Source organism: Tamandua tetradactyla, chromosome 6 (assembly GCF_023851605.1).
Source record: "Tamandua tetradactyla isolate mTamTet1 chromosome 6, mTamTet1.pri, whole genome shotgun sequence".
Taxonomy (NCBI): Eukaryota; Metazoa; Chordata; class Mammalia; order Pilosa; family Myrmecophagidae; genus Tamandua; species Tamandua tetradactyla.
Window position 1 is genome coordinate 155,555,412 of NC_135332.1, and position 25,529 is coordinate 155,580,940.

Consider the following 25,529-nt stretch of genomic DNA (forward strand, 5'->3'; position numbering starts at 1 on the left):
GTGGTCCAGGGGTGAAGGCTAGTCATTTTGCTGCAGGAGTCAAGGATTGGTTAGTTTAAAGCAAACGTGTGAAAAGGGAAAGGTACTGGGGATCTGAGGGCAGTAGGGATGGTTAGCTTATCATTTGGTACCAGCTGTGGGTTTTGGGTGAGGTGTGGACATCTTGTGGGTGTTGCCACAGATGTGGGTTTGGGCTCTGGGGGAATTTATGCCCCAGGGCTAGAAAGCTGCTTATTAACTTAGGCCATAGGTAAAGTGGAGGAAAATGGTTTAGCCAAAGTAGGATGGAAGTAAGTCAGCATGCAAAAATTTTTGATAGTTATAACACATAGTAGGCAAAAGGAGAAAAAAATATATATAACTACTTTATTGTTTTCTCTGTTTTTTGCCCAGAGCAGGAAGTTTTGTCTTTATTTGTCTAGGTTTGGTAATTTTCTGATAAGAAACATTTATTTTAGACAATATTTCTCATCATGTCTTTTCAAATCAATTATAGAAGTAATGCATTTAAAAGATAAAATTTGTAGTTTTTTTTTCTCAAAAAGTAAGTGGATTTTCCAGTTTTACAAGTGGATCAACCAACATCATGTCTACTCAACTGGACTTTAACATTCATAACAATCAGAAGATTTTTGTTGATGCTGTTGTTTTACTTTTTGCTTTTATTTTTCATTCTTATGATAAAAAATGTTTAAATGTCAAGGAATAGTACTTTTGTTATTTTTTGTTTTGTTATTTCTATAAAAGTAGAATACAAACAAAAATACAGAAGACTATTCAAAAAGGTGATGTTTTAATGCTTATTATTACATAATACTGACATTGATATATACAGAAGTTGTTCAAAGACATAATTAGATGTGTATTGTAGCAGACATAGACCAATGTTTTGTTACTATCAATTTTAGTAAAAGAAAACTACTATACCTTTTTAAACATTCATTTGAGTGAAATAACATTTTCAAAATAAAAAGAAATATTTAATAATCATTGTCAAATATACACCATCAAATCTCACTGTACTACAGGATAAAATCATTTTTTATAATAAGGATCCCACACCAATAATTTTATACAGCATTTTGTTCATTTTTTTTTAGTTTTATAGGTGATAATATGACAACTAAATCCATATACACTCAAATCTCTATTCATGTGTTTACTTTTCGATAACCTTTAACCTAATCTAGTATAGATTTTAGGTGTTCTGTCTTGGGAAATGCAATTATTATTTTTTTGTTTACTGTATGTTTTTTATCTTAATAGCATTTTTCCTAAGGATAAAAATATGAAGCTTTACTATTATGGAAAAAAAATGACACAATATTATGACATGTTCTCTCTCATAGATCCTTATATTAAATGACATAAACTTTTTTTTTTTTTTTTTTTTTACAGGTCTGAAAGCATCATTTTATTTTGTTTTGTTTTTTTTCCTCTTTTTTTATTAATTAAAAAAAGAATTAACAAAACAATTAGAAATCATTCCAATCTACATGTACAATCAGTAATTCTTAATAACATCACATAGTTGCATATTCATCATTTCTTAGTACATTTGCATCGATTTAGAAAAAGAAATAAAAAGACAACAGAATAAGAATTAAAACAATAATAGAAAGAAAAAAAAACAAAAAAAAAAAAACAAAAAACCTATACCTCACATGCAGCTTCATTCAGTGTTTTAACATAATTGCATTACAATTGGGTAGTATTGTGCTGTCCATTTCTGAGTTTTTATATCCAGTCCCGTTGTACAGTCTGTATCCCTTCAGCTCCAATTACCCCTTCTCTTTTTTTTTTTTTTAATTAACGGAAAAAAAAGAAATTAACCCAACATTTAGAGATCATACCATTCTACATATGCAATCATTAATTCTTAACATCATCACATAGATGCATGATCATCATTTCTTAGTACATTTGCATTGGTTTAGAAGAACTAGCAACATAACCGAAAAAGATATAGAATGTTAATATAGAGAAAAAAAATAAAAGTAATAATAGTAAAATCAAAACAAAACAAAACAAAACAAAACAAAAACCTATAGTTCAGATGCAGCTTCATTCAGTGTTTTAACATGATTACTTTACAATTAGGTATTATTGTGCTGTCCATTTTTGAGTTTTTGTATCTAGTCCTGTTGCACAGTCTGTATCCCTTCAGCTTCAATTACCCATTGTCTTACCCTGTTTCTAACTCCTGCTGAACTCTGTTACCAATGACATATTTCAAGTTTATTCTCGAATGTCCGTTCACCTCAGTGGGACCATACAGTATTTGTCCTTTAGTTTTTGGCTGGATTCACTCAGCATAATATTCTCTAGGTCCATCCATGTTATTACTTGGTTCATAAGTTTATCTTGTCTTAAAGCTGCATAATATTCCATCGTATGTATATACCACAGTTTGTTTAGCCACTCTTCTGTTGATGGAGATTTTGGCTGTTTCCATCTCTTTGCAATTGTAAATAATGCTGCTATAAACATTGGTGTGCAAATGTCCGTTTGTGTCTTTGCCCTTAAGTCCTTTGAGTAGATACCTAGCAATGGTATTGCTGGGTCGTATGGCAATTCTATATTCAGCTTTTTGAGGAACCGCCAAACTGCCTTCCACAGTGGTTGCACCCTTTGACATTCCCACCAACAGTGGATAAGTGTGCCTCTTTCTCCGCATCCTCTCCAGCACTTGTCATTTTCTGTTTTGTTGATAATGGCCATTCTGGTGGGTGTGAGATGATATCTCATTGTGGTTTTGATTTGCATTTCTCTAATGGCCAGGGACATTGAGCATCTCTTCATGTGCCTCTTGGCCATCCGTATTTCCTCTTCTGAGAGGTGTCTGTTCAAGTCTTTTTCCCATTTTGTAATTGGGTTGGCTGTCTTTTTGTTGTTGAGATGAACAATCTCTTTATAAATTCTGGATACTAGACCTTTATCTGATATATCATTTCCAAATATTGTCTCCCATTGTGAAGGCTGTCTTTCTACTTTCTTGATGAAGTTCTTTGATGCACAAAAGTGTTTAATTTTGAGGAGTTCCCATTTATTTATTTCCTTCTTCAGTGCTCTTGCTTTAGGTTTAAGGTCCATAAAACCGCCTCCAGTTGTAAGATCCATAAGATATCTCCCTACATTTTCCTCTAACTGTTTTATGGTCTTAGACCTAATGTTTAGATCTTTGATCCATTTTGAGTTAACTTTTGTATAGGGTGTGAGAGATGGGTCTTCTTTCATTCTTTTGCATATGGATATCCAGTTCTCTAGGCACCATTTATTGAAGAGACTGCTCTGTCCCAGGTGAGTTGGCTTGACTGCCTTATCAAAGATCAAATGTCCATAGATGAGAGGGTCTATATCTGAGCACTCTATTCGATTCCATTGGTCGATATATCTATCTTTATGCCAATACCATGCTGTTTTGACCACTGTGGCTTCATAATATGCCTTAAAGTCAGGCAGCGCGAGACCTCCAGCTTCGTTTTTTTTCCTCAAGATGTTTTTAGCAATTCGGGGCACCCTGCCCTTCCAGATAAATTTGCTTATTGGTTTTTCTATTTCTGAAAAATAAGTTGTTGGGATTTTGATTGGTATTGCATTGAATCTGTAAATCAATTTAGGTAGGATTGACTTCTTAACTATATTTAGTCTTCCAATCCATGAACACGGTATGCCCTTCCATCTATTTAGGTCTTCTGTGATTTCTTTTAGCAGTTTTTTGTAGTTTTCTTTATATAGGTTTTTTGTCTCTTTAGTTAAATTTATTCCTAGGTATTTTATTCTTTTAGTTGCAATTGTAAATGGGATTCGTTTCTTGATTTCCCCCTCAGCTTGTTCATTACTAGTGTATAGAAATGCTACAGATTTTTTAATGTTGATCTTGTAACCTGCTACTTTGCTGTACTCATTTATTAGCTCTAGTAATTTTGTTGTGGATTTTTCCTGGTTTTGACGTATAGTATCATATCGTCTGCAAACAGTGATAGTTTTACTTCTTCCTTTCCAATTTTGATGCCTTGTATTTCTTTTTCTTGTCTAATTGCTCTGGCTAGAACCTCCAACACAATGTTGAATAATAGTGGTGATAGTGGACATCCTTGTCTTGTTCCTGATCTTAGGGGGAAGGTTTTCAATTTTTCCCCATTGAGGATGATATTAGCTGTGGGTTTTTCATATATTCCCTCTATCATTTTAAGGAAGTTCCCTTGTATTCCTATCCTTTGAAGTGTTTTCAACAGGAAAGGATGTTGAATCTTGTCGAATGCCTTCTCTGCATCAATTGAGATGATCATGTGATTTTTCTGCTTTGATTTGTTGATATGGTGTATTACATTAATTGATTTTCTTATGTTGAACCATCCTTGCATACCTGGGATGAATCCTACTTGGTCATGATGTATAATTCTTTTAATGTGTTGTTGGATACGATTTGCTAGAATTTTATTGAGGATTTTTGCATCTGTATTCATTAGAGAGATTGGTCTGTAGTTTTCTTTTTTTGTAATATCTTTGCCTGGTTTTGGTATGAGGGTGATGTTGGCTTCATAGAATGAATTAGGTAGTTTTCCCTCCACTTCGATTTTTTTGAAGAGTTTGAAGAGAATTGGTACTAATTCTTTCTGGAACGTTTGGTAGAATTCACATGTGAAGCCATCTGGTCCTGGACTTTTCTTTTTAGGAAGCTTTTGAATGACTAATTCAATTTCTTTACTTGTGATTGGTTTGTTGAGGTCATCTATGTCTTCTTGAGTCAAAGTTGGTTGTTCATGTCTTTCCAGGAACCCGTCCATTTCCTCTAAATTGTTGTATTTATTAGCGTAAAGTTGTTCATAGTATCCTGTTATTACCTCCTTTATTTCTGTGAGGTCAGTAGTTATGTCTCCTCCTCCATTTCTGATCTTATTTATTTGCATCCTCTCTCTTCTTCTTTTTGTCAATCTTGATAGGGGCCCATCAATCTTATTGATTTTCTCATAGAACCAACTTCTGGTCTTATTGATTTTCTCTACTGTTTTCATATTTTCAATTTCATTTATTTCTGCTCTGATCTTTGTTATTTCTTTCCTTTTGCTTGCTTTGGGATTAGTTTGCTGTTCTTTCTCCAGTTCTTCCAATTGAACAGTTAATTCCTGCATTTTTGCCTTTTCTTCTTTTCTGATATAGGCATTTAGGGCAATAAATTTCCCTCTTAGCACTGCCTTTGCTGCATCCCATAAGTTTTGATATGTTGTGTTTTCATTTTCATTTGCCTCGAGGTATTTACTAATTTCTCTTGCAATTTCTTCTTTGACCCACTCGTTGTTTAAGAGTGTGTTGTTGAGCCTCCAGGTATTTGTGAATTTTCTGGCATTCTGCCTATTATTGATTTCCAACTTCATTCCTTTATGATCTGAGAAAGTGTTGTGTCTGATTTCAATCTTTTTAAATTTGTTAAGACTTGCTTTGTGACCCAGCATATGGTCTATCTTTGAGAATGATCCATGAGCACTTGAGAAAAAGGTGTATCCTGCTGTTGTGGGATGTAATGTCCTATAAATGTCTGTTAAGTCTAGCTCATTTATGGTAATATTCAGATTCTCTATTTCTTTATTGATCCTCTGTCTAGATGTTCTGTCCATTGATGAGAGTGGGGAATTGAAGTCTCCAACTATTATGGTATTTGTGTCTATTTCCCTTTTCAGTGTTTGCAGTGTATTCCTCACGTATTTTGGGGCATTCTGGTTCGGTGCATAAATATTTATGATTGTTATGTCTTCTTGTTTAATTGTTCCTTTTATTAGTATATAGTGTCCTTCTTTGTCTCTTTTAACTGTTTTACATTTGAAGTCTAACTTGTTGGATATTAGTATAGCCACTCCTGCTCTTTTCTGTTTGTTATTTGCATGAAATATCTTTTCCCAACCTTTCACTTTCAACCTATGTTTATCTTTGGGTCTGAGATGTGTTTCCTGTAGACATCATATAGAAGGATCCTGTTTTTTAATCCATTCTGCCAATCTATGTCTTTTGATTGGGGAATTCAGTCCATTAACATTTAGTGTTATTACTGTTTGGATAATATTTTCCTCTAACATTTTGCCTTTTGTATTATATATATATCATATTGACTTTCCTTCTTTCTACACTCTTCTCCATACCTCTCTCTTCTGTCTTTTTGGTTCTAACTCTAGTGCTCCCTTTAGTATTTCTTGCAGAGCTGGTCTCTTGGTCACAAATTCTCTCAGTGACTTTTTGTCTGAGAATGTTTTAATTTCTCCCTCATTTTTGAAGGACAATTTTGCTGGATATAGGAGTCTTGGTTGGCAGTTTTTCTCTTTTAGTAATTTAAATATATCATCCCACTGTCTTCTAGCCTCCATGGTTTCTGCTGAGAAATCTACACATAGTCTTATTGGGTTTCCCTTGTATGTGATGGATTGTTTTTCTCTTGCTGCTTTCAAGATCCTCTCTTTCTCTTTGACCTCTGACATTCTAACTAGTAAGTGTCTTGGAGAACGCCTATTTGGGTCTAATCTCTTTGGGGTGCGCTGCACTTCTTGGATCTGTAATTTTAGGTCTTTCATAAGAGTTGGGAAATTTTCAGTGAAAATTTCTTCCATTAGTTTTTCTCCTCCTTTTCCCTTCTCTTCTCCTTCTGGGACACCCACAACACGTATATTTGTGCGCTTCATATTGTCCTTGAGTTCCCTGATACCCTGTTCAAATTTTTCCATTCTTTTCCCGATAGTTTCTGTTTGTTTTTGGAATTCAGATGTTCCATCCTCCAAATCACTAATTCTATCTTCTGTCTCTTTGAATCTATCATTGTAGGTATCCATTGTTTTTTCTATCTTTTCTACTTTGTCCTTCACTTCCATAAGTTCTGTGATTTGCTTTTTCAGTTTTTCTATTTCTTCTTTATGTTCAGCCCATGTCTTCTTCATGTCCTCCTTCAATTTATCGATTTCGTTTTTGAAGAGGTTTTCCATTTCTGTTCGTATATTCAGGATTAGTTGTCTCAGCTCCTGTATCTCATTTGAACTATTGGTTTGTTCCTTTGACTGGGTCATATTTTCAATTATTTGAGCGTGATCCGTTATCTTCTGTTGGCGTCTGCACATTTAGACAGATTTCCCTGGGTATTGGATCCAAAAGTTTGGAAGATTTTTCTGTGAAATCTCTGGGTTCTGTTTTTCTTATCCTGCCCAGTAGGTGGCGCTCGTGGTACACGTTTGTCTGTGGGTCCCACCAGTAAAAGGTGCTGTGGGACCTTAAACTTTGGAAAACTCTCGCCGTCCTGGGGGTTCGCTAGCCGACGCGGCTTGAGCCGGCCCGGGGTCCGAACGCAGGGAGGGTTGCTGGTCGCCGCAGCCAGGGAAAGAGCCCGTCCGAATTTCCTAGTCAGCCCTGGGCAACAAGCGTGGCGGCAGGGCGCCAGCGGCAGCGGCCCGCCCGAGAGAGTGCACGTTCCCCGGGAGTCACGGGTTTGGAAGGGGCCTCCCCCACCCGTCACCGTTCTCCGCGGCCTGGGGGTTTCCGATCCAATTCTCTCAGTTGGTCTGGGGGGCCGCGTGTGGTGTGGGCGCCAGTCGCCTTGGTTTCAGGGGACCACCTCTCCAATTCTCCCAGCCGGCCCGGGAAGGGGGAAGGGAGTAACTCCGGCCGCTTGCCACCCCGCCCGGTAAGGCCCGCGCGCCTCGGCGATCTCACCCGAGCTGCTTCTCTCAGCCAGCCAGCCGTTCCAGGATGGGGTACGCTGTCTTTTTTATCTCTGTTGTGGCTTTGGGCGTTTTCTGTATCGTTTCTACTCCCCTAGTAGGTGTCCTGGAGAAGAAACTAAGATCCGCGCGTCTTACTAAGCCGCCATCTTCCAGGAAGTCCTAAATGACATAAACTTTTATAGGTCAGAAAAGTATCTCATATTTATAGAAATGGCATATTCTTTTTATAGAGCATCTTTTTGTGCATGTGAAATTCTTATTGTATCTTTTGCCTGATTCTAAAATTATGAATGATAAATCAGTGGGGAAACAGAGTTTGCCTTACTTTACATCTGGGAGAATTTCTCATTACTTAACTAGAAATTCTGGTGAAAAGTGTGAAAGTTGATGAGAAGGAATCACAGCTTTGTCTGTGAGCAGTTTGTGAACACCTCCCAGATAACTGAATTATTTCTCCAATCATATATTTGGTTTTGTTTCTAAAGAAAAGAACAATGCCTTTTACAATATCATGTAGCATGGAAAATAATTCTCATTAAAAAGAATACGTTTTCCATTTATTTTTAAAAAGTAGCCATATTATACAAGCCTTAGTAACATATGTGAGCCTCTTTGTTCCAAGAAAGAAATAAATTAATTCGTCAAAATGTATTTATTAGAATTTTAATTATATAACATTAAATATCCTCAGTAGAAGAATAGAATAATAAATGTGTTCACATTTGAAATATATTCTTTATGATACTTGCTTATACATACAGTATTATGAATATACTAAAAAAGAACATATTATGAATGCATTTGTACATGTATATTCTTGAAGATTTCTTACTAATGATATATTCATACAGTTACATACTATTCTGCCTTTTGAACATGACTTAAAATGCTGAGACAAAGGCAAAATAAAAACTGGTCAATGGAAATTAAATACTTAAAAGAATAAATCAATTCATAAAATTAACAGCGTCTCCATTCCTCTTTAATTGCTTTCTTCCTAATTCCTCATTGCAATATCCCATTGAAATAGGTGTAGCAACTGGGAATACAGTTTTGTAAAAGGTGCTATTCCATAGTATACTAGTATTGTGCAGGCTGTAGAGAGCTGTCCACTATGAGTTAATTCTGCATTCAATGAAAGCTACCTTAAGGCATTCTTTGTGTAAGGAAAACAATTCTTAAAAGCAGGCTTGAAGTCTCTCATGAATTGACCAAGCATTGCTCTCTGTCCATTTAGGAGTGTGCTGCTCCAAATGTAGGTGCTATGACTATAGATTAAATTACCATCTATTTCCACCTGAGAAATTGAGGACATGGCCAAGGGGAAAGGGGACTTTGGCAGTATCATAACGCACCACTCATCTAGTTGTCTCCAGTCCATCAGAATGGCGATAGCGGTCTTTGTTCAATGTAATGGAGAATTATGCAATTGAATAGACAACACAAAAAAGGAATGGCCTGCATTTGAAATTCTTTCTAATGTTTGATGCATGCTGCTCACTGAACCTTCTTTGTGTTCATTTTGGGACAGTGTTCAGGGTCTACGGTACGGCTTTACATTGGTCTGTTCTCAGGTTCTGATCTATAATAGGGAGTTTTCTGGTTTCAGACCAATCACCTTTAAATTTCCCTCTCACTACTGTGCTTTTCTTTTCTCATCAAAAGCTTATCAAAAGCTTTAACCCTTAATTCCTGCCTCTGCTTCCTAACAAGACACTTAATCTTTAATATAACATGTTCAGAGAGGTGCCTTGCCTCTGAGTGGAAGCAACTCAATTGCAAATCATATCTGCTCTTGTAATTTGCTATCTAAACATTTTGGTGGGATTTGTTAAACCTTTTCTTCTTGAATCACTATTTCACAATGTTTTGCAAAAAAACTACATTCTTGATTATATATTATCTGGGAAAGGTTTCCTTTATTGACTGTCTTGCCCTTATTTTTTAGGTGTTTCCCATAATTCTGTTTTGCCATATTTTCTCTGCTCCTTCATGAAAGTTTTATCTGCTCCAAAAGTCTTACTTAACACCCATCTCCAAATACATATTAGATGTTCTCACAGACATTACTACAATATCATTTACCTTGCCTTTTAAGCAATTATCTCTATTGATTTTAATTACTCGTGTTTTTTTTTAACCAACATTGTCTACTTTACAATAAAAGCACTGAGAGCAGATGAGGTCTCTATTTTACTCCTATACCCATAAGACCTAGCTCAGTGCTCAGTGGGGAGAGGAGTTCAACAAATTAATTAGTAGATTTCAGTTCTATGCTGATGATGTTCAAAGCTGCATTTACCCCTCACATCCCTCTCCAGCCTGCCATGTTCACGTTTTTGACTATTTATTTGTTCATGTTGGTATTTTATAATAATGTTTGAAGACAATCTCATCATGTTTTTACTTCAACCAACTTCATTTTTGGGATAAAACATTCCCTAGGTCACCCAGTTTCCCAGTTTCACCAATTATAGTCTAGTGAGACCTGTTCTCTCTCTCTCTCTCTGTGCCATCACGTCTCAGAGAAGGGGATTAATTTTCTGGAATTCATTCCCCATTCGCTCTGCATCTGAGAATACAATGAATAAGATCTTATGGCCTGTCATAGATGATTGCAATAATCTATATTCTGGCCATTCTGCTGCCCAGAGCCCCTTCCTTGTGTGTGTCCTCCTCAGGCAGCGCCATCGCTTTTGAAGCCACAACCACACTGCACACCTGAGTTTTGAAACCTCCCACCCACCCACACTCTACAGCATTTCCATGTTCTACATAGTTAGCTCTAACCTGGTCTCTGAGTTTTTCTTCTCCCACTTTCATAGAGGAAATAGCTTTGCACGTGGAAAGGGTACATATAAATGGTAACAAGCAAATATCTTCAAGGTCTTGTTCTCCAAGTGCATGCCTCTGTAAACTTTGTCTTTTGTCTTATTTTCTTTCTTTAAAATTAAGATAATCAGATTACTAAATTTTTTGTAGGGAATGAATATGATGAAATATGTAAGAAACCTGGAAGAGCAGCTATTGTGTACCAGCTGCTCCTTAAAGGTAACTGTGATTATGATGTACTCCCCTTTACCTGACAAGCTGAACAATCATTTGGTCCACACATCACACTGCACATTAGACACTGTATGGAACACATGCCATTACTCTATCTGTATTTATTCGTACAACTATCAAAAAATAAACAGAAGTGTCTGTTTTGACATTCCTCAGCAGATCTGTATTTTGGCCTGGCACACACCTGGGCTCCTGCTCCTGAGGCAAGGAATTGTCTGATTGCATTCTGGATATTGAAACAAAGGAAGAGTGATTTAGAGCTCTTCAGAAGAAACGGACTGCACACAGAGTAAGTGCTCCTAGAATGGAATGCTGTCCTGAGCTAGTTCAGCTGTGGGGTGTATACTGGGGTGCCCCTTGGTTACAGTGCCCTAACTGGAGCCATTCTCCGAAGCTCCTAGGAGGAGAGCATAAGCCTAATATGGCAGCCCAGCTTAACTCAGGGGCCTGACTGTGAAGTTTGGTCATTTGTTACATTCCATTTCTAGGAAAAGCATTTGAAAAAAAAAAAATCAATTAGCTATGTCTGCAACAAAATAAAAGACATAGAAGAAACTCACTTTGATTCAGAACATTCCTTATAGAAAGGAAAGACATATCCTCCAGTAGGTCTACACTATCCCAACACTTTCTGAATTATTTTTCTTCATGCAACTTTTCATAGTTAGTGAATATACATTTATTTGATTCATTATTTAATGTAAACCTTTATCAGCAGATTATAGGCTTCCTGGGGCCACAATACTCTGTTCACTTTCCAGTATCTAGCTCAATGCCTGGTATATGTTTGGGTTGTATATTTATATATTTATGTAAATATCTACATCTATATTTATATCTGTATCTATCTTTACACATATGCAAAATAGACTTTCTTATCTTCCAACCTTAAGTTTAAGTGCATAATCTCTGATAAGCCTGGAGCACAATGATAAATACATCATTCCTGTTGGGTGACTATTGACTTTGATTTTCCTTTCTTTTCTATGCCCCAAAGTTGAAAACCTTCCTGACTATTCCCACCCCTTCCATCCATCATTTTTAGAGTTGGCTTTGAATTCATTCATATAAATTTGAAAAGTGCTGACTTCAATCATATCTTCTCAGAATCCAGACATGATGTTCTCCTGGAAGAGATCATTTGGAAAAATATTCCAGGTAATTTAATGTCATATATACCAGATGCCAGTAGATACCACCAATGCACTATGACAGCCATCTATATTGTGGTAAATGACTACCTTCCAATCTTTTACCTATGCTCCCTTCAGAGAATGCTTAGGTAAGAGATGATAAATATAGTTTAGGATATATATGTTACGTGTACTTTTTTTCTCGCCCCTTGGAACAGGGAAGGAAAGTCAATTTTCCAACCAAGTCATTTTCTTGTGGGTATTAAATGCAGTTGTTGCTGCTGTTTTCCACAAAATGTTTCTAGTTTGACAATGCCACTTCAATTATCCTAAACTTCTTACAAGCCCCCAATTTTCGATATTATGGAATGAAAATTAAATGAAAATAAACAAACCAAAAGCCCACTTTGGAATTATGTCTAATACATAAATATTAAAATCTGGCTCATTTTAAAAGTCTTAAAATTCATCTCTGGTAGAAATGTTACCATAGTAATCTAGTAATTGGTTATTCTTGGTTATATATTATCTATTATCCATAATATAGTAGCTATTATATTATATTGGTTATAAATTATTGTAACATGCCATATGAAGAATCTGAAAGAAAAATCTCATCAGATCATTTTAAATATCATAAAAGAATATGTAATCATTACTGATAATTTTATTTTTTGTGTCAGTGAACACACCCAATTTACTGGCTATTTCACAGAAAGATAATATTCTTATTGTCATTATTTCCTTTTTTGTAGTTCCTGACTGTATTAATTTGTGATTTACTGTTCTTTTCTTTCCTAAAAATTCTACAGACTGGTTTCTGATTAGTGGTTTGTGCAAGCATTAGTGAAGTTCATCACTGTCTCTACTATTTTTACCTGATGCTGAAATAGGAATTTTTCAGAATGAACTCACCTGTATCTATCCGTGTGCCACATTCTAGGTTATTTTTTCTGTTACTAAGGCTTCTCCACAACACACATGATAGATTTATTTTACTAGGATAATGTAAAGTATATTCTATACACTTTTCTGCTTCACTTTTTATGGTAACCTAAATCAAAGGTTTTTCAAAAGAAACATGTTTATGTACTACTTTACAAGTTCTAGCTATATAGAAACATGAACATAATTTCTTCTGCATACGATTTTAGGAATCTCAACCATAATTGATAATATCGTTAAATACACTAATGCTGCCTTTATCATCCTATAGTATCTATCATAGCTCAATAAAATCTTGGTGATATTGGAAAATAACAGCTAAGAAATATACTTGCCTTATTAATAATTTCAAAAAGTAGAGCTTTCCATGATCTGTGGCAATCTTAATGGGATTTTCATTTATTTTCTGATGAAACTTTTACTCTTTTATAATCTTATATTATACCTTATATACCTTATATCAACCTTATGTTGATATATCATTAGTCCTAGGCTAAGCCATCTGGTTATTGCATTGCTAACTAGCCTTCTTATTATATTCCTGCAAACTTCTTCAAACCTAAAAATCGGAAATTTATTTCTCTTCAAGGTCCTGAGGTTTTCTACACAGCAACATAAGAGAAGGGGATATTTATTTCCTCATGAAATCCAAGTATTTTAGATAGAATTTAAAACTATTTTCAATGAAAGCATGGCAAACTGTACCTCTTTTTCTAAGGGAACATATAGACATGCTTTAAAACCACCGTAGTATATGACAACTTTAAGAACAATTATCAGAAAAAAGTATTACTTTCACGTGAAATTGAATGGAAGTTTCTTAGTTCTATAATATGTGAAAATCTATTTGTAAGGAAATATCAAGTTTGGTCTATATAAATTCAATCTCCAGTGTGCCCTTCAGACCTTCAAACTTGACCCACAGGATTCTGTTTGTAATGCAAAATTGGCTATGAATGGCAATAGCAAGGAAAAATCACCCAAAAGTAAAGGCAAGCGCCATGGAGAAGAATAGACAAGGTGATTCCTCTAAGAGAACTAAAATGTGGGATGGATTATGGACTAACCAAGGAATTTATTCCATTACCAGGGCAGGGAGATTTTGCAGTTCTACTCCTTTAGTTGAAAGGGCAACTGGCTGCTGTATGTTTCATTCCTCTGTGTTCCAATAGGAGATTTAAATGGAAATTTTTCTTCTTTCAAATCCACATTATATAATAGGCTTGTGGTGGCAGTTGGAGATGGAACAATACATTTTCTTTCAGTTAATAAAAAATACTAGATCATATTAAACCATGAATAGACTTGCTGGGGAGGACTTTGAATCACCCAGAGTTCCTGCACTTTCAATTGGATACAGGAGCTGATAGGACAGTTGATTTTCTCCTCAGGAGAGAATTTATGTGAGCTCTGTGTGGGAAGACTATTCACAGGTGCACGCAATAGTAGTGCACTGGTCACTATGACGGTAACTGTTACCTCTGCTCAGTATCGTGTCAAGTCTCTCTCTCTCTCTCTCTGTTTCAAGAACAGCCCACTCATCCCAGGTTTAAGGGTCCATGCTTGCTTAGCTGGAGGCTGTATTTCCTAGTTTTACTTGCAGCTCATTTCAGCCATGTGACTTAGTTCAGATCATTGCATATGGTTGGAAGTATAGTGAGAAAACTTCTGGGTCACTTCGTAAAAGATGTTTTTTTCTACTTGTTCTCTACTTTCCTGATTGGAGCTTCCTTGGAATCACAGATTAATGATGACAAAACCACCCTATCAGCTGAATGCTCCTTGTTTTCTTATTATTTAAGAAAGAAATAAACTTCTGACTTTGGTAAGTCATAGCATCTTAAGGTCTTTTCCTTTAAAACTTTAGCTTCTTTACTCACACACAAAAATTACAGTTTTATGATTTTTAATGTACTATTAATTTCAAATAGTTAATATTTTAATTAGGAGTTTCTAGTAAATTTCATAAGTAAAATTGGCCATAATTTTCTTTTGTCATATTTTTTATCTGGTTTTGGAATTATCATTTGTTTAGCTGATAATGTGCACCTATATATTTTACTTAAAAGAGGAAAGAGCATTGGTCATTTTTCTATAAGGATGAAATGCATAATTCCTTCAAGAATCATGCAGTAAGATTCATACTGATCTTTCCTTCTAACAATGAATCAAGATACTTTGCAACTAAATATAGTTTTCCAATCAAAACGCTTACAACTGAATATTCCTAATTAAATCAACTCCAACACATCAGAATATCCAGACTTCCTGGTACAGTATGAATACTTTGCTATTATCTAAAATTTTTACTCTAAGTCCTAGGGAAAATTATTTGACTCACTTTGTGAACCTTCAAGCATTAAATTAGGTCACTTAAAATGATCAAATAATCAGTATCACATCCAAAAATGAAAATTCTAGCATTTTCATACATTCTTAATGCTCTTGGGCACTAAAGCAACTGTCAGATCAAATGATGCCATGCTTGTTTTGAGACATATTTAATATATTGAGGTATCTATGCATCACTGATACTTGACAGCTGTCATTTCCCTTTTACACAGATGTTGATAGGTTAGAGAAAATAAAGTATATCAAATTGGTAAATCACCTCAATTACATTAAAAAATTGTACTGCCTCCATTTCAAGACATATTTTCTATCTGTAATATTTGATTATTCAAAGAGAAGTTGGAAAATTTTATTAGTTGAACCTGTGTCTCAACTTTGCTAGCAAAAGATTTTGAATCTAGTTGAATATTTGTTGCAAGAGGGAAAAATCTATCCATTGAGTTGTGGAAAGAGAATATTATTGAAAATATATTGTTGAATAATTCATATATACTTTTTCTCAGTTTGGCACAGCCCAGGAAAAAGTGTAGCCTACATCAAATCACTCTCAAATAAAAGGCATTACACTGAAAAACATGTGCATAACCACTATAGAATAATATCTGTGTTGTTTGCAATTATTCTATAAGCAAAAATAAGCTGTTTTATGAATTACTCAAATAAATATTATATTTTTCTCTCAAAATTAAGATAGTTTAGGACTTAGATGTGTCACATACTCTATTTCCCTTGATAATTGCAAAAGAAAACAAGAAGAATTTATAGGAAAGCTTAATAATTGCATACTTGTGCCTACTAAATTTAAGATATGTTTAAAAAGACCTACTCTCACATCATCTCTTTTTGAGAACTAGAGAGAATTTAATGATTAACAATAGGAAAATTTTGTGAAAAATTCGACATCTAGTAATAATAACATAACTACTAAGAAAAACCATCACATTTTAGAGCTATGTTATGCCAATATTTACTGATTTGAGCATGTTCTACTTTGTTTCTATGAGCAAAACCTTAAGAATTTAATGAAAAAGAAGACCATGAAGTATTAAGAATATTTGTTGAAATGCAGTCCATTAACTAAAGCTAAAAAAAGCATGCATCACAGGGTTAGATAACACTTTCAATATAGGTAATGTTATTTAGGAGAATGAAAGGTGATAGGATGCGTATAGAAAGGGGCCTCTAAAGGACTGCTACATTAGATAATGAACTAATTGCACATGAAATAAATATGTATGTTGTACACTTACAGCTATATTACTGTGATCCATTAAATATTTAAAATATTATTAAATCTTTGTTCATGAAATGGATTGATTGCTAGATAACTATAATAATATGGCAAATACAGCAGGACATTAAATTTGGTGGATCTGGGTATGTGGGTGGAGTAAGGGCATATTGGATTTGTTTGTATGGGGGTTATATTATTTTGTAGCTGTCCTGTAAGTTTGAAAGTATTTAAAAATGAAAAGTTAAAAAAAGAAAAAAGGTATTTATGAAAGTTTGTTGAGAAAGAGTGGGTGGCTCTATTTTTTCAAACGAAAAATAAGTCCTTTCAAAATTGGTATCAAAAGAAAACTAAGAGCTCTTTCAGAGGCTGTTCAAAGGAGTTTCTATTGCAAATAGCCCCCTATTAATTTGAAGAGGAATTTGAATGATATTCCAAGTAATAATAGAGAAAAGGGCAGTAATTTACAAATAAGAGAATATGCTAACCTAATGATCACTTCATGTTCCCCGTAAAATTGACTCCTACACTATTAAAGGTCAAATTCATGTTAGCACAAAAGAGGATTTTGCAATCCTTTGTACATTGTTAAAACAAGAAATCAACAGGGCTTTTAATTGATACTATAGGGAATTAATAGTATTCTTCCCATAATTATTACTAGACTGAAGGCCCATGTTATCATCCACTCATTTGTGAAATTAGCCAGTTCTTATGGAATGCCCACTGCATGTGGCCATTGACTTAATTCACTGGGGTACAGAGCTGGAAGGCAGAGCCCAACCTCTGCATACTCCTGAGCAAGGGTATATAAGCCAGGGAATTATTATAAATATTTTGTACAGGGTCTCAACTCAAAGGTACATAAATAAAATCAAATCTGTCTTGGTTTTCCTTTTCTTTTTCTAAACATAAATAATAGGTTCCTTACAGCTGGTGATAGGGAAGAAAGTACTTAGAAAACCTTGTACTGATCTACTCTGCAAGTATATTGAATAATGGACTCAAGCTTGAAAATTGCTGATCAAAGAATAACTTGGGGGGAAAGTTTATTAATCTGGAATAACTTTACCAATATGTTATTTTTTATCTTTTCTCTATTTTATATTTTAAATTCAATTTCGTATAAAATGTTGGTAGATATTTTTTGTAATATTTGTCTCAGTTAAAGCAAAACGAGAGAGAGAGAGAGAGAGAGAGAGAGAGAGAGAGAGAGAGAGAGAGAGAGATACTGTGTTAAGGGTTAAAGGTCCATGACAAAGTTTACTTATTTGCAAATTCAAAGCCCTATTTAGAGTAGTTTCACAGATAGTACCATAAGCTGAAACAAATTAAGGGTCAATTAAATGCACCAAACTTTCCAAAGCTTCTGAAATTGAACTGTGCTCAATAACATTAATAGGTGATGTCTTCATCTTATTGATTCAGAATTTGAATTTTTATTTCAAAATTTTACCGTATAAAATAAGAAGCCATGCATAATTATATTATTGTTTGAAAATGCAAGGAATTTACAGTTCTGTAAAGTAAAATGCAAAAATCATACTTTAACAACCTTCCCCACTCTCAAAATTTGAAGTTATTTATTAGAATATTTCATTTTTTTATCTAAATTTATGCACATAGGTTTAATTTGTTTCCTTATTACTTGTTTGGAATCAAAGTATGTTTCTTTATTCTCTTATTTTTTTTCTGTTAACATTATATTTTAAAAATACTTTATATCAGAACAAAAAGATTCGCTTCATTATTTTAACTTGTTCTATAATATCAAGTGACTAGAGACATTATTGATATTTTAAGCATCCCTCTAATAATGAATATACAGCACATTATATTTCTGAATACATAATTAATAAACTCAACAGCATTTTAAGCAGTCTAATCATTCCCTATAGATTTTAAATGATACAAATATTGATATCCTTTTTCTATTTGTCTCTTATTGCACTATGTAACAATATAAATTGTCATTATGCAATTTATATGTCAATATCAAACAGTTAAGTCACCCACAACCTTACTATTATCAGTTTGTATTTCACTTTTTCCTTTATATTTCTAATTACTATTTTATCTATTTCAGTCATCTTTTTAAGTGTATAAAACCCTACAAATAACTGTTCCTTTTAGTTCTGTTTAATGGGTATGGATTCTAAAGAAGAGTTTTCAGTTACATTGAATATTAGTAGCATAAGAATTATAGCCACACAGTACTTTATAGTTAGAGATTATTTGGAGTACATCTAGATCTTCTCTCTACTTGATAAATAAATCTGTTCTATGCTTCTGAAAAATTGCCAGGTTTCATTTGTTTACCATTCCTTTTCTTGTAAAACCCACTCCATCTATGGAAATCAGGTATACAATTCCCTGAATGATGAGAAGTTTACTCTTTTCTTTTTAACTCATATCTGTCTGCCAATATTTTCTATGTCTGTGAGTTAGCTTAGATTCAAGAACCACAGGTAATAAATTTGACCCAGTCGGTGGTCAACTTTCATTCTTTTGTTTCATATGCAGTTTACTTTTCTTATGACTGAACATCAATTTTTAAAAATGTGTGTCTGCAACATATGATTCCTGCATTTTGTAGATAATTAATATTGGTGAGTAATGGCTTGATAATAGTATGAAAATATTGGGGCTTTATTGATAAATGTGATGTGAAAACAAACACTTCTGTAGATTTTATTTAAAAAAAAAACTTTTTTTTTACATGTGTGATCATATGACCAAAAAATGAATGTTTATTTCAGACATTCTTAGTATTCATAATAGACTTGTGACAGGAGTCTTGATTAATTGAGCTGGATAGGTGATTTTTTTTGCTGCACATACTCATAGTCTTTTGCTAGGAGGCTACTGTCATATTTATATTTGAGATAATAAGCTAAGGTTTGTTAGTAAAACTGTTGATGCTAAATACTTTTTATCCTACTGCATACTAATTTTCTATTTTTTTGAGCTTCAGTTCCTGTGTTTTTGGAACAATGCTTCTCTTTATGATAATTTGGGAGACTAATTAAGATGACATACCTCATCTTTGATTGCAGAAGAGTTCGTCTGTTTTCTGCAGAGGCTCTTAGGAGACCAGAGCTATGCTGTCAGAATTTTAATCTGTAATATTTTCAACTTCAAACAGTGAACTTAAAGCATGAACAACTTTCAATGTTTGGACATCCATATGACTTTGTGGCAGTTGATTGTAATTGGTTTTGTGCTTATAATATATTACAAAGACTGAATAACAATGTGGGAAATGCTGTTATTTTGTTATTTTGAATATATGGTGTTAAATAGGGAATACTGGAATTTGAGAACTAAAGAATATGAAAAACTAAGAGTTTGAGGCTCACAACCAAACATCATGAATAAATTACAGAAGTGAAAGTAAAATTCTGTGTTATTTCCACTATGTTATCCCTACTTAAGAAAAAAAGATTAACTCGTTTTATAAGTTTATTCAGGAATATTGATCACCATGGCTTCAGGTAGGAAGTATCCAGGTTAATTTTTTTTTCGAGTATAATGGAGGTTATTCTTGGAGTATAAGTAGGATTTCAAAGTGTGGGAAACATTTGTGGGAAGTGGGGGATTAATTAAGTAAAGGATTGAATTTGGGGAAGTGCTGGAAAAATAGGTAGAATCAGCCTCATATTACATTAGTATTTACTCAGGATAGGACAACTTGCTTGTCACTTCAGAGAACATATTTCCTTAGAAATTCTATTATGACTTAGGGCCTGACATCTGTGTTGGAGGCACAGATAGTTACATTTTCAGAATCAACTTTTTAATCTATCAGGTGCAATGCATAGAAACACAAAACATAGAAAATGAAATTAAAAAGAATTATCGCCAATTAGAATGAGAAAAATTCAGGAGTCTGAAGCACACGAACATTCAGAGAAGTTAATTTGGAAAGAGAAATGAAACTGACACCTAGAAAGGAATATTTATTTTCATTTTAATGTTCTATTATCTTTCTGTTAAGTGGGAGGGCAAATAAGAATACTGCATGTTGAATTTGAAAGATAAATAAATAAGTGTTGCTTATGTTAAGTAAAATAAAATGCCCACCTGCACTGGGCTTTGTAGGAAAAGACCCTTTTCTGAGAAGGGCTTGTCCAGAACACAAAACTAATTCACCTGTAGGGATTTTTCAAGGAAACAGAAAACACACTACAAGGTTGCTGATAAACAAAAACTGGTGATAAAACTAGTTTTCGTCCAGTAGAGCTAACTTATCAGAATAGACAAGTAGACCATACTAATCATTGTGTATCTGCTCCCCATTTTGTAAGCCCTCCCTGTATAAAATGGAAACGTAATATTAGCGTCTCCTTGGAACTCCCTTCTATTTTTTGAATGGGATGCTGCCTTATTCATGAATTGCCACATAAAGCTGTGAGAATTGCATGAGAGAATGGGATCCAAAGGTGCCTGCTGACAGATATGGAGTCAACAAGAAAGACAGACAGAAACCATTAAACCTTTTGAGTTATTGGTCCTACCCTCACTGTCTTCAAGGGTTGTAAGTCCCTCTTGGCTTGGATCAAGCGCTCCAATCTCACTTGCTCTTAGTCCAAATGTTAGTAAGTCAATCTTATTAATGAAAAGGTTCAACATTTAAAGTTCAAAACCTTAGCCTTTGGAGGCTGTCCACAGTCTCATTTGTCCTCCTGCTGGTTTCTTTGTTCTGTGCACTAGGTAAGAAGTGAAATAATACAAATGAGATCCTCAAACTCTAAAATCCGTGATTCTTCACCCTCAGAACATTACATGTTCTGAGATTATGGGGTCAGAAGTTGTGCCTGTCTATTGAAATAGCAAAATCTCATAGAAGACAACCTCAAGTTACAATGGCCATTATAGAGAACATTCATTTAAGGTAAACTTACATCAGAGATTCAGTTGAGAAAAAAGGACTCTCAAATTAAACAGGCCCAATGGAATGTCTGCTTTAATGATAGGATCTACTAAGAAATTGCAAGACTCTTAAAAAAGCTTATATAAACTAGTGAGCTTTTTATTTCTATATTTTATATATTGCTATGTCTGACTCATGGCTGAAAACATTTGAATTGAACCATAAGCTCTCCGTGTCTGTCTATGTTTGATGTATGTTTTCCTACCTCCCGATGGTATTACCGAGATAACTTATAAAACTCTTTAAAAGTCTTCTATTAAGATTGGCTTGGAGATGAATAAGCATTTCTATATAAATTAATACTCCTAATGTCCTAGACATTAAGGAAATCAAATTTCTAATATTTCAATGGAAAATAGTGGCGTACTTGTAGAACAAAAATCAATTTGTTTTAAGAAAATTCAAGTTCACGTAAGTCAGATGACCCTTTGACAAATGGGACTGGTTTGATGTCATTAAATACAAGCTATGCCCTTTTAGTTATCAATATTAAGTACAATACAATCATAATATTTTATTCTACTTGAGAATGTTCTTCCTAATTTATGCAAATTCACTAATAAAATAAGCTGACACTCACTATGTCTACTAGATATATAAGATGATTAAAAACTGTAAATTTGTGTTTAAATAGCTATTATTCTGACAAACTTTGTTTTAAGAATAATGTGTTTTGTAGAATGTTGGCATGAAAACATTTCCCAGATCTTTTTTGGGTGTTCAAATATATAAGGTACATAGGATATCTTTTTCTTGGAGAAGAGAGTGGCTCTTTTCTTAAATAAATGACTAGTTGCAGAATGAGAAACAAGAATGTATAGGACAAAATCTGAATGGATAAGGAAAGTTATAGGGCATGGGAATAAATTTAATTTTAGTAATTACCTAGAAGGCAGAGATTTTTTCTGTCATCAGAATAATCTCCTATGCTTTATATTATATTTATCATTCTTTATTTGATTTTTATTATAGGACAAGTCTTCTCCCATTTGAAAGAAATAAGGGTTTTCCTTTTCTTTAAAAAAAAATGATGTTAACTCCCATTTACTTTTTATTTATTTTTATTTATTTATTTTTTGCATGGGCAGGCACCGGGAATTGAACCTTGGTCTCTGGCATGGCAGGCGACAATTCTGCCTGCTGAGCCATGGTGCCCTACCCCACCCTTTTATTTTTAAAATCTTTTATTGTCCCTTTGGTTCAATAGAGGATGAAACATTGTTTCACAGTGACCCATGATATTATTTAATAATGTTTAAACCTGACAATTTATTTTGACATTTTGACTTCTCCAAATGAAACCCTAAATGCCAATTTATTGACCTCAAACCGCCTTTGAGATTTTCCAGAAGTACCCTGAAAGACACCAAGGATTTGTTCTTTCACTTCGTGTGGTGGTTTGAAACTGTATTTACCCCAGAAGAACACAGTTTTAAATCTAATCCCTTCCTGTGGGTGTAAACCCATAGTAAGTAGGATCTTTTGTTGAGGCTACTTCAGTTAAGGTGTAACCCACTTCATTCAGAATGGATTTTTATTCTATTATCAGAGTCCTTTTTAAATGGGAAGAATACAGAGAGAAAACCATGGAAGCAAGAAGCTGGAACCAACGGAACCCAGAAGAGAAGGGAAAGACCAGCAGATGCTACCTTGCACCACGCCATGTGGCAGAGGAGCCAAGGGTGACTGGCAGCTGGTCTGTAGGAAGAAAACATCTCCTTGATGATGCCTTGATTTGGATATTTGTGAAAGGTTTATCTGAAAAACACTTAAGTTTATTCTACAAATATTATTATTTCTTTCATTTGGAAATATTAGAAATTTAGTTTCCTTTATTTCTAGGACTTTAGGAGCATCCATTTATATATAAGTGGTTATTTATCTCTAAGCAAATTTGAAGAGAGCTCTTTTAAGGAGTTTTGTAAGTTAATTTGGTAATACCATCTGGAGGTACAAAAATATCATCCATCAAACATACAGACAGACACAAATAGAAAGCTTATAGCTTCAATTTAAAATTTGTCAGCCTGGAGTCAGACATAAAAATACAGTAACATAGAAAGCACAAATACAAAACCCTTTAGTTTATAAGCTACTTTAGAATCTTGCAATTTTTTCATAGGCTCTGAGTACCAATTAAATCAGGCATCCTATATGGCCTTATTTGAATCCCTTTTTTCTCAAGCGCACCACTGCAATGAATAACTTTATAAATTGGAACATTCTCCATAATGACCATTGCAACTTGAGGTTGTCTTTGGTGAGATTTTACTATTTAGTATGATATGTACAGTGACCAGCCCCGGATTTTTTTTAACATGTAATATGCTGTGGTGCCAGAAGGTGAAGAATAAAAAGATTTAGAGTTTGAGGATTCCATTTTTATCGTTTTACTTCTTACCTACTGCATAGGACGGAGGAACCAGTAGTAGCAAAAATGAAGCCTTGGACTACACCAAAAGGCTAGGAACTCTAGCTCAACACTTGAGCCTTCCTTTCAATAAGAATGACCTGCTAATCTGTACTAAAAGGTTATGAGATCAGAGAGCTGAAACACAAAGAGAGTGGAGCACAAACCTAAGAGGGAGTTACCAGTGACATTGGAGAAAGTAAGGACAGAGAACTCACAAGGTTCGGTGGTGCCTTCACTTGCTTCTTTTGTCTCAAAGCCTATAGTAGTCACCTTCGGATCCTGTCCTTGTTGCCAAACCTGAGAAAATCAAAAAGCATTTCATGCAATTTAGGTTCTTATAGCTTTATTGAGCAATTCTTCAATTGTTCAGCATCTGATTCAGAAAGTAGATGGGAACTCCAGTTTGGAGATGGAAAGGGGAAGCCTGCACAAGGCAATCATGGAAACAAGTAAGGAGATGTTCTAATTCACTGACAATGTTTCCCCGTTTGGGGTCTTATAGAGTGTAGAGCAGATATACATCAATTACTATGGTATGTTTGTCCATTCTGATAAGCTTTCTCTGTTGACTCCAAATTACTTTGATCACCAGGTGTTGCATATAAGCAAAACTGTAGGGTGGGTTCCATTTTTTTGAAACACTCCTGAAGGTCAAATGTTTTCGTCTTTTGGCAAAGCCCTTCTCAGAAAGGGGTCGTCTGCAATAGTGCACTATGCAAGTGGACATTTTATATTACTAGTGCTCGTGCAATGCTACTATGGCTCACAGTGCTCTCTGCTGATATTTCACTATTCTGTATTGTCCACAATCTGCAAGCTTCATGAGAAGAGATACTACTTCAATCACATATGTTTGTTTTTAACTATTCAGCATTAGACATAATGCTTAGTATTTAAAAGTTTTATTGAAATGGTGAATTCTACAACATATAACTATTTTCTTACTTTACAGGCAAGAAAATCAATGCTCAGTGAATTGAAACATCACCTAAAGAACTATTAACATTTAGAAACTTTACAAAACCTACATCCCCCTTACACCAGAACTTGCTATCTCCAACACAAAACCTCTTTTGAACCTACTTTGCTACGTCTTTGTGTTCAAAAGTATATGTTCTCAAGTTCACACTCCCTTTCACTACACTTGTGAGTGATGCAGACAGGAGAATATGATTAGGAGTAACATTATCTGATATTGCTATACTGGAAACCAATGCAAAATGTTATAGATATAATGATTTAGGGGAAATATTGAAATAAGTTTTTATGATATTTTGCTGATCTGTTCTAAAGCAAGATAGTTTTACTGGAACTTTTTCCATCCCTCTAAAATACCACTCTGAGCTTTTACTAAATTGCTTTGATATTAGCTGACATTTCAAGCAATGCTCTTAAATGTAGTTCCTTTATATTCAGAGTTTATTTCATTAATAATTGAGAGGAGGAGAAAAGGACACTTTTTCCCCCCAGCCTAGTTCACTTAAGAATTCACATATATAAGTTAATGGTAACTTATATATCTTTACCAAAGATAATGTTAAAAGGTAGTTTTGTGAGTTTCAACAATAAAATAAAACTTTGTCCTTACACAAGCAGCAGATTTTATTTTTAATGGCCTTTATATGGAAAGAACTGTTTATACACTATACTTTCCATGTCAAAGATATTTTCTCTTGTTATATATCATATATAGTTTTTTTAGTGCAGAAAAAGTGCTTAAAATTCCAGTGTTTCTGAAAACTCTATCAGTGAAGCC

At 34.3% G+C, this 25,529-nt stretch overlaps 1 long non-coding RNA gene across 1 annotated transcript; it reads left to right on the forward strand.

Moving 5' to 3' along the window:
* The first annotated feature begins 10,682 nt into the window (after positions 1 to 10,682).
* On the forward strand, positions 10,683 to 23,161 carry LOC143686447 (uncharacterized). Its single transcript, XR_013177155.1, has 4 exons — positions 10,683 to 10,751; positions 10,923 to 11,055; positions 11,874 to 11,924; positions 22,910 to 23,161. It is a non-coding gene; the product is annotated as an uncharacterized LOC143686447 (long non-coding RNA).
* Positions 23,162 to 25,529: the final 2,368 nt, after the last annotated feature.